General features: G+C 58.4%; 1 long non-coding RNA gene across 1 annotated transcript; it reads right to left on the bottom strand.

The window, feature by feature from the left end:
- Positions 1–1,425: 1,425 nt before the first annotated feature.
- Positions 1,426–6,683, bottom strand: LOC104866832. Its single transcript, XR_781582.2, has 3 exons — positions 6,469–6,683; positions 1,957–2,040; positions 1,426–1,633 (listed from the first exon to the last, which is right to left on the bottom strand). It is a non-coding gene; the product is annotated as an uncharacterized LOC104866832 (long non-coding RNA).
- Positions 6,684–8,541: the final 1,858 nt, after the last annotated feature.

The raw sequence follows: 8,541 nt of genomic DNA, 5'->3' as shown, positions 1-8,541 counted from the left end.
CTGGTCTTGATCCACTTCTTCCTTGCTCTGGTTTGGTGTCTTCTTGGTCCGGTGCCCTATGGGCCAAGGTCCGAGCCGGCCCTGGTCTGAAGAAACCGTGCTCTCGTCCCAGATGTTCCTGAGGCCACCCAGCCCGGACCCCTGCGAGGCCCCGATTTCTGGGCACCCCAGACTCTGGTCTCTGCACCTTGGAGGTGGCTTCAGGCTTCCAGGGCCTCTGCTTCGGCCCTGTGGCTGGGGCTGGGTCCCCCACACCGGTGCGGGTGGCCTAGCTCTTGTGGTTCACTCCGAATCCAGAAACCCTTAGTGAAATTACAGCTTTGATTAAATACAGCTGGCTGTGCGTTGTACTCCGTGTAATTATCGTGTTATTATTATTATCACTTAGATGAAAGTTCAAACAAAGTTTATTGTAAATAGTGTTTGACGGAGATAACTGAAGAACCAGGGCCACCAGTCCCCCCGTGTGACCTGGAGTGGTCACTGCCACCGCCGGTGGCAGAGCAGGGAGGGGTCCCTGGAGACACAGGTGCACTGGGGCCCGCGGTGGTCTTGGGTCCCTCAACTCGAGGGATGTAGTCATCCTGCAGATATTGATACCTGCTCTGCGTCATGCACTGTTTAGGGTGTGGAGTTCAGGGCCAAACAAACAGACACAGTTCTGCCCTCAGGAGTTTACGCTCTAGTGCGAAGGAGAAAATGTGGCCAGGTGTGGGGGTCCAGGCCTATAATCCCAGCTCTCAGGAGGATGAGGCAGGAGGATCACTGCGAGTTCAAGGACAAGCCTGAACTACATACATATCAAGACCCTGTCTCAAAAACACAAAAACAAGGAGAAAGGCAATCATTAAATACACAGATTAATGTGTATACAATGTCAGGGAGGGGTGAGTAGCTGGATGAAAAATAAAGAGAGTTAAGTGGAGAAAAAGGGAAACTGGATCAATATGAGGGGTATAGTTAAGCAGGGACTGGATAAAGTGAGGGCAGAGCTGTGAGAAAATAAGGGAAACACTCCAGGCAGAAGCACAGCATGTACAAAGGCCCTGGGGCAGGAGCCTGGCTGGTGCTCAAGGAAAGTCTGGGAGCAAAGTGCTGGGAACAGATGGAGGGAAAAAGCAAGGTGGTAGGAGATGGGTTTAGAGGGAGAGCAGGCCACAGAAAGGAAAGGACTTTGGGTTTTACTCAAAACATGAATCAACTATGTGCACATGCCTGTAAACCTGGTTACTTGAGAGACAGAAGCAGGAGGATCACAAGTTGGAGCCCAGACTGGGCAAGTTAACTACTTATCAAGATCCTGTCTCAAAACATAAACATACAAAGGGCTGGGGAATGTAGTGTGAAGTTTGGTTCATGAAGGTTCAATCCGCAGTGCCAGAAGGAAAGAAAAAAAGAGGAGCCAGGGCCGGCCAGGTACCTGGGGTGGTGGTGGGGTCTCTGCCCTGGGCGTCTGGCTGAGGAGGGTGGTGGGCAGGCACTTCTCTGTGCTGTTCGGGAACTTGCTGAGAGGCCCACACAGAAGCCACCAAGGTTTCCTGGCCTTGACTTGGAAGTCACGCAGCGTCACTTGGCCCCGTTACCCGGGCCATCCCAGTTTAGCTGGAGAGGAGTGAGCCTTGCCTGCGGGTACCTGTTTGTGGGCATGGTTAACAGAGAGGAGGCAGCTGCTAGGAACTCTCTAGAAAAGCCCTGAAGATAGCAGCTCTCCAAGGGCTGGCTATGGATCGCTGTTTTGGTTTTCTTTTCATTTTTGTGTTTGAGACAGGGTCTTGATGTGTAGTTCAGGCTGGCCTTGAACTCACTATGTAGCCCAGATTGGTCTCAAACTCGCACTGATCCTCCTGCCTCAGCCTCCTGTGTGCCGGGATTACAGGTGTGCACCGCCACACCGGGCTGCATTCCTGTTTTAACTCATTTAATTTTCCCATCAGCCTGGGAAGCTGAGATACTCACCCATCTCAGCAGCAGGAATGGGCCTGAGGGTCTTTGTTCCACACCCCAGCTCTGCACCCCAGCTCCGTCACAGCCTGGCCGCACCTGGGAACAGAACCTTCTGTGCCAAGCCCATGGTGCATCAAGGACACCGGTCGGAGGCCCAGGATGCACTGAGCTCGGTGTTGGCAGTTTTCGGAGCCCAGGCCTTGCCCTGTGAGGCTCCATGAGGTCTGGTGGGGGCGGAAGTGGGACCTGTCACACCAGGGGCACCGTCTGTGTGCAGGGTGAGCTGAGGGCTGTGGCATGAGCCGGGGCCCAGGAGGGCAGGGTGACAGAGCGGGCGGCGCTGCGTTCTAGGTGCCAGGGGACTTTCAATGGTGACCTTCAGTGCCCCGCTCACCCCCCTGGAGCCCGGGTAGGCTGGTGACAGCCCAGCCAGGAGAGTAGGAACGCGGGACAGAGCACTGGCACAGCAGAATCTGGGGCCCCATGCTGGCTAAGTCCTCCTGAGTTTAAATAGATGTTGAAGTTGAAACCCAGCCCCAGCCCCTGATAAGGGGTAGGAGGGTAGGGGTGGGCTTGGGCCTGCTTGGTTTTGTTGTTGTTTTTGTACTGAAATTGGACCCAGGGCCTTTACTCTGAGCTACACCACCAGCCCTTTTTTTTGTTTTTGTTTTTTTTGGTACCAGGGATCAAACTGGAGTCCTTGCACTTGCAAATCAGGCCCTGAAACCACTGAGCTAAATCCCCAGCCCAAGCCCATAATTTTGAGACACGGTCCCCACGAGTGGATAAATTGCCCAGGATGGGCTCAAACTTGTGATCCTCCTGCCTCAGCCTTCCGACGCCCTAGGGCCACAGGTCTGCATTATTATACCCAGCTTCCTGACTGTTTGTTTTTTTTTTCCCCTTCTCCCCTCTGGGGTCTGAAACCTGCAGCCCTCTGGGTTTGACAATCCGGCAGGCCACTTCCTGCAGCCAGCCCTGTGGCCCGCCCGTCACCTGGCTGGGAGCCGGAGCAGGTTGCTAACTTCTGCCACTGGCAGGGCCGCTGTGCAGCCTGATCTTCATGGCAGCCACACTCGCACAAATCTCTAATTGTTTAGTTTAAAGAATTGTGTTTTGACCGCGAGGGGATTTTGGCTGGAGCTCAGGAAGTGATAATGATATTTCGCTGCCAAGCCGTCTCCTCAGCTCCCTGTGTGTTAACGCGCACTTTCAAGCCACTCCAATTAACTGCCTCGCTCTGGGGAGAGCGGGAGAGGGCGCAGGCAGTGGAGGGGGCGGGCGACAGGAGAGCTGACACCCCCCTCTAGTCTTCTTATTAACAAACAAATGGAGGTGGGAGGTGACAAAGTTCTTGAAGACTCCCCTGGCTTCCCCAGGGAAGTGTTGGCTTTTGTTTTGGTGGGGAGACCCGATGGGCCCAGCAGAGGAACTGGGCATAAAAACCCCTCTCCAGGGTCTCCCCTCCTCCCCTTTCCTCCCAGGGAGAACTTGGGTAGCTCAGACCTGGCCCTTCTCATCTAACCCCAGCCCTTCTGCAGTTTCAGGGTAACTCCTGTATCCCTACTGAGAGGGCTGGTAGCTCAGGCATGGACACGGGGACTCCCTGACTCACCTCCTGAGGTTGTGGCCCCCACATCACTGGTGAGGCCCTAATTAAAATTACAATCTATCAGTTTTGATAGGGTCTGGCTCAGCTGCCCAACCTGGGCTTGAACCTGTGATTCTCCTGTCTCAGCCTCCCATCTGTCTGGGATTACCCAACTACACCATCGCATCATCAGCTCCTCTTAACTAAGTGTCCTCAGCCCCCTCCCAGGCCTCTAGCTCCCCAGGGTCTGGGGATTCCTTCTTCCCTGGGCAGGAAGGCATCCCCAGATCCCCCGAACAGGTGCTGAGGAGGAGGGGCTGCACCTAGTAGGCAGAGTCAGGAAGGACTCCAGCAGGCCCTGGCGCAAAGCCTTCCTGGGACCGTCCAGATCCCTGCCCCTGCGTGTGCCTTTGTGTCCCGTCCGAAGGGGACTCCTGTGAGCCCAGGAGACGCAGGGGCTGGAGTCTGGAGGGTCTAGGCAGGGGTTGGAGGGCGGGACGTCTGGGCAGGTGGCAGCCACCTCGAGCATGGGGCTCCTTGTCCCCTTGGGCGGGACCACCGGGACCAGCCCAGCCCGAGCTCACAGCGACCCCTGCCGGACAAGCCGTTCCCCGCCGCCTCCTCCTGGGAGCCTACCGGGGTGCCCCGCAGACGCCTCCTGAGGTCACTGTCACCCCTAAGGCTGTGATTTTTAGGGGCTGAGGAGTTAGGGTCCCACAGGTGAAGCAACTTGCTCAAGGCCACACGGCGGCGTAAAGCAGACAAGCGGGGAGGTGGCCGGGCCTCCCTAAGCCTGCCGTCCTTGGATGTGAGCTCCGTGGGGTGTACCCCTCCCCCGTCCCGGGGCACAGCTGCGTGGCAGGCCAGGGAAGGAGGCAGAGGACCCCGAGTGTGGGGTGGTTACACATCCTTACTAAGCCCTGCCCAGGGTCACCCCCACATCCATGCTCCAGCCACCTGGACCCCTCCCCCCCAGGCTGCAGGGCAAGATGGGGTAGAGTGGGGTGTGGGCATGGCTGCGGGGAGGCTGACACCCCGCTTGCAGTGCCCAGTACACCCGGCTAGTGCACACGGACCCTGTAACCCAGAGGCTCCAGTTGGGATTCGGGGCACGGCTTCTCCAGGGGAGGAGAATCTCAATTCTGCCGTCTGTGCCCTGCAGTGGGCTGTGCCCCGCTGGTGAGGAGGGAGGGGAGTCTGGCAGATGCAGGGGACCCCTGGGCTGCAGCCTTGAGGAGCCCCGGTGACCTGGGCAGGGATCAGCCAGGGACCTTCTCAGAGATCAGGTGTGCGACAGGCAGCAAAGTTTTCCTGTGTGGCCCCAGGCAGGGTGCTGAGCATTCGCAGAACACCTCCTATGCTGCACCTAGGAGATGCCTCATTTCCTGCCTTTCCCGGGGCTTACACCCTGCTTACACTCAGAAGGCTGAGGCAGGAGGATCGCTGCAAGCCCGAGGCCAGCCTGGGCTACATAGTGAGACCCTGCCTCATCGAAACTAAACAGAGAAGGGCCCCAGATGAAAAACCACAGTCTTGCAAGATGTCTGCCTCTCGTCTCCTGTCCTGTTATCGAGCTGCCTCCAGAATGACCCCGGCCTGGGATCCCAGACAGGGAACTGGGCCTTGGAGTCTGCACTGAGATCCCGTCTTTGCTCGGCCACTTGGCCAGGTGACTTCAGTTCTCTGAACTGATCTCCTCATCTACAGAAGCTGACCTATTCTCAACCTTTGGGCTGCTGTGAAGATGAACTGAAATAAGGCATCTGCAAGGGCCTGAGCTGTGGCCGTCCTCTCTTTTGGGACTGCAGAAAGCGCCACAGCTGTTGCTGGTCTAACAAAAAATATTTATTTTGGAGAAAGGGCCTGTCCTGGGCACCAGGGCCGCGGGAGGCCCCCTGGCAGGGGGCACCGGGCCACCTCTGAGAGCTGAGCTCTTGGTGCAGCTGTGGGCAACAGGAGGAGGCCACTGCATCAGGGGGCTCAGCGGCCGCAGGCCCTGGGAGGCCGTGGGTCTTGCAAGGGAGGCCTGAGGCCTGACCTTGGGGGTCTTCTGGCGGGAAGTTGGCCAGGGCTGACTCCCCAAAGAGGCGGATGTCGAGAGAGCAAGGCTTGAGGGGTGCAGCGCAGGGGAGGGCCAGGCCGGCCAGCTTGGTCCCCAGACTGAACTCATGAAGGCAGGGCACACGGAGGGGCGGCAGGGAGAGGTCTTCCCACCCTGAGGCCTGCCTGCCAGCTCCCAGGCCAGCTCTCCCACCGATGGGGTCCTTGGGGCAGCAGGAGCGCTTGGGCCCTGAACAACAGGTAAGGAGAACAAGGTTGGGTGGATGGGACAGGTATGGCACAGCTCGGCAGAGACAGGTGGATGGGAGAGGCAGGATGGGGACAACACGACAGGGCAGAGGCAAGGGTCATGCACAGCCATGATCCCTGTGTTCCCCCCCGCTTCCCCCCAAAGTCCTTCGACGCTGAGGTTTGGAGGTGGAGTTCACCCATCCTTGCCCAAAAGAAATACAGAGATGGGTCGGGGATTTAGCTCAGTGGTTCCACCGCCTGCCTCAAGCACAAGGACCCGAGTTTTTCCCTGGTACCCCAAAAACAAATAAATAAAATTTAAAAATACAGAGAGCAGAGGGACCTCAGACCCTGGGGACCCAGGGCAGGTACTCTGGCAGGGGAGGAGCGAGGGCCCCTGACCCACACCCTGCTTTAGACCTGACTGTTCCAGGGTTAGCAGTGCTGTTCGCCCACCCCCGCCCGCCCGCTGCAGCTTCTGTGCTCACACAGAGCCCCTCAGAGCCCGGACGGCCCTTCACCTGGGTGCCTTCCCTGCTCAGATCCCCTCAGCCCCTCGCTCCTCTCTGGTGGCCGTGACCACATAGTTTGGGACCCTCACGACAGTGTGGCCAGCTTTGATGTCTAAACGTCCCTCGTACCTGCCTGACCAGCGTTTCTTCCAGGCTGGGACTGGGGTCCTCTAGGACCATGTCAGTCCTTGTCAGGAAGCTGTACCCCTCCCTGGAGCTGGAGGGGAGGAGACCTCTCTGTCCGCTGAGGCTGTGAACTCATAGGGCCAGCCACACCCCAAACCCTCTGTGATGTCTCACTTGGGGTCCCACCGAGAGTCATTGTGCCTTCTGCAAACTCTGTACACCCACATTTTCCCCAGGTCCTCTGCGCTGGAGATGGCCACACAGGAGGAGCCCTTAGCTTTTCTGGGTATCCCCTCTCTTCTCCGAGGGGTGAGGCAGTGGCCTACTCCTTAATTCCCATGATGCTCCGGGCAGGAGGGTGTTAGGTTCTGCAGTCAAGCAGTGGATGGGCAGGAAGGGACTTGAACCCCAAGTCCATGCCCAGTGTGGTTCTCTGTGCAGTGGGGAGGGGACCCCCCCTCTGCCATGTGGGAGTCTGAGCTTGAAGCTGAGGCACTGCTGCTGGACAGGGCTGCCAGCCAGTGCTGGAATATTCCCAGGGACGGGCAGCTCAGTGCCTGGCAAGGCCAGCAGCAGCCTGGAACCCTGAGCCATGTCTTCCTTCTATCAAACCACACCCTGCAGCCTGTTTTGGGTGTGTGTGTTGTGGGGTGGGCGTGGAGGAGGCACTACTAAGCGTACGACCACTCCGGAAAAGCAGCTGTGTGGTCGATGGCTGTTCCTGCAGGAAGCGCCGAGTCCTGCTTCCTTTAACCACCCGGGGCATTTGGGCGAGGTGTCCCAGGACAGGGACAGGGACAGGACAGGGACCCCCGGGCCTCTGCCCCTGAAGGGTCCAGGGTCTGAAGCAGAGGAGGGTAGGGCACCCAGGGCAAGGAAGGAAGCAGCCCAAGGGCCAGGAAGCGGGAGGTGGCTTGGTTGGTTTGAAACTAGGTGATGCTGAGGCGAAGAACCAACAGGTCTAGGCTCCCGAGGCAGTGGCCGCCTCTCCCGAGCTTCCGTATCTCCATCTGGAAAGTGGGTAGAGCATTAGCATCCACCTCCTAGGCTTGAGGAATCAAATGAGAGAAAGCAGTGCCTGGCGAGTAGTAGGCCCTAGTTGCATCATGGCAACAGCACAGTAACTTCCTACAGGATAAGAGATAATATTTACCTACCTCCCCTTCCAGTTTCAGAATCCGGGCTCTGCTCAATCCCTGTGGGTGGACCCGGCTCTGGCTCCCTGAGCCCAGAGGCCATCTGGGCAGAGCAGGGCAGCGGCACCCATGTCCCATACCCAAGGTCCCGGCGGCGACTCCCTCATCTTCCTCTCCAGGCAGAGGCCGGAAGTGGGGTTGCTGGGAGGGACGAGCGTGTTCTCCCAGTCACTGTGCCTCACCACGGCCCCAGCCTCGACTTCCCCCCTCGCTGCTGTGGCTCCAGCCTCTTCCCCCACAAGCCCTCGGGGGTCGGGTGGCCAGGCCCACTGCCTGAACCTGCCTGCCACCTTAGGCCTCTTCCTGGGCCTCAGTTTGCACCGCGTCGTAATGATACCCTAGTGTGATTTAATGATGCATGCTGAGCTGCTCAGGTGAGCAAAGAGGAGAGAGTGAAGGCCACGGGGATTTTACCGAGCTGGGCGCTGGCGGTGGTCTTCCCGGGAGAGCGGTTGGGGGGATTCTCCGGATACAGTTCCGGGGCAGTGAGAGGACGGAGTCTGACACCTCCCAGTCTGAGGACACGTTCACCCCGGCTCCTTCCAGGGCTTTAACCCTGTTTACAGAAATGGGAATTTGCATGATGAAAATAACTCCGGCCGGACTGCGATTTTACTGCGCTTGGCACGGGGCTCGGAAAAAGCGGCTGCATAGCCAATTACTGGAATTTTAAAACACAAATAATATTTTATGGGATCAGTGGGTTGGCGCGGGGCTGCCGCACCCGGCGTGGCTCCTCCGCCCACAAACAAGCTCTGATTGTGCGACGGGCCCCGTGCCAGGCCTCGGGACGTAGGGGCCCCAGCTGATTGCGCGTATGAGTCGCGGCTTGGGCAGGTGCAGCAAGGGCCAAGACATCCCCTCGCCCGGCCGGCGGGGG

The sequence above is a fragment of the Fukomys damarensis genome, unplaced genomic scaffold (assembly GCF_012274545.1).
Source record: "Fukomys damarensis isolate Sample0158 unplaced genomic scaffold, DMR_v1.0_HiC HiC_scaffold_20, whole genome shotgun sequence".
In the NCBI taxonomy this organism is placed as follows: Eukaryota; Metazoa; Chordata; class Mammalia; order Rodentia; family Bathyergidae; genus Fukomys; species Fukomys damarensis.
Note: the sequence above shows the minus strand (reverse complement) of the source record. Positions and strands in the feature narration are given on the sequence as shown.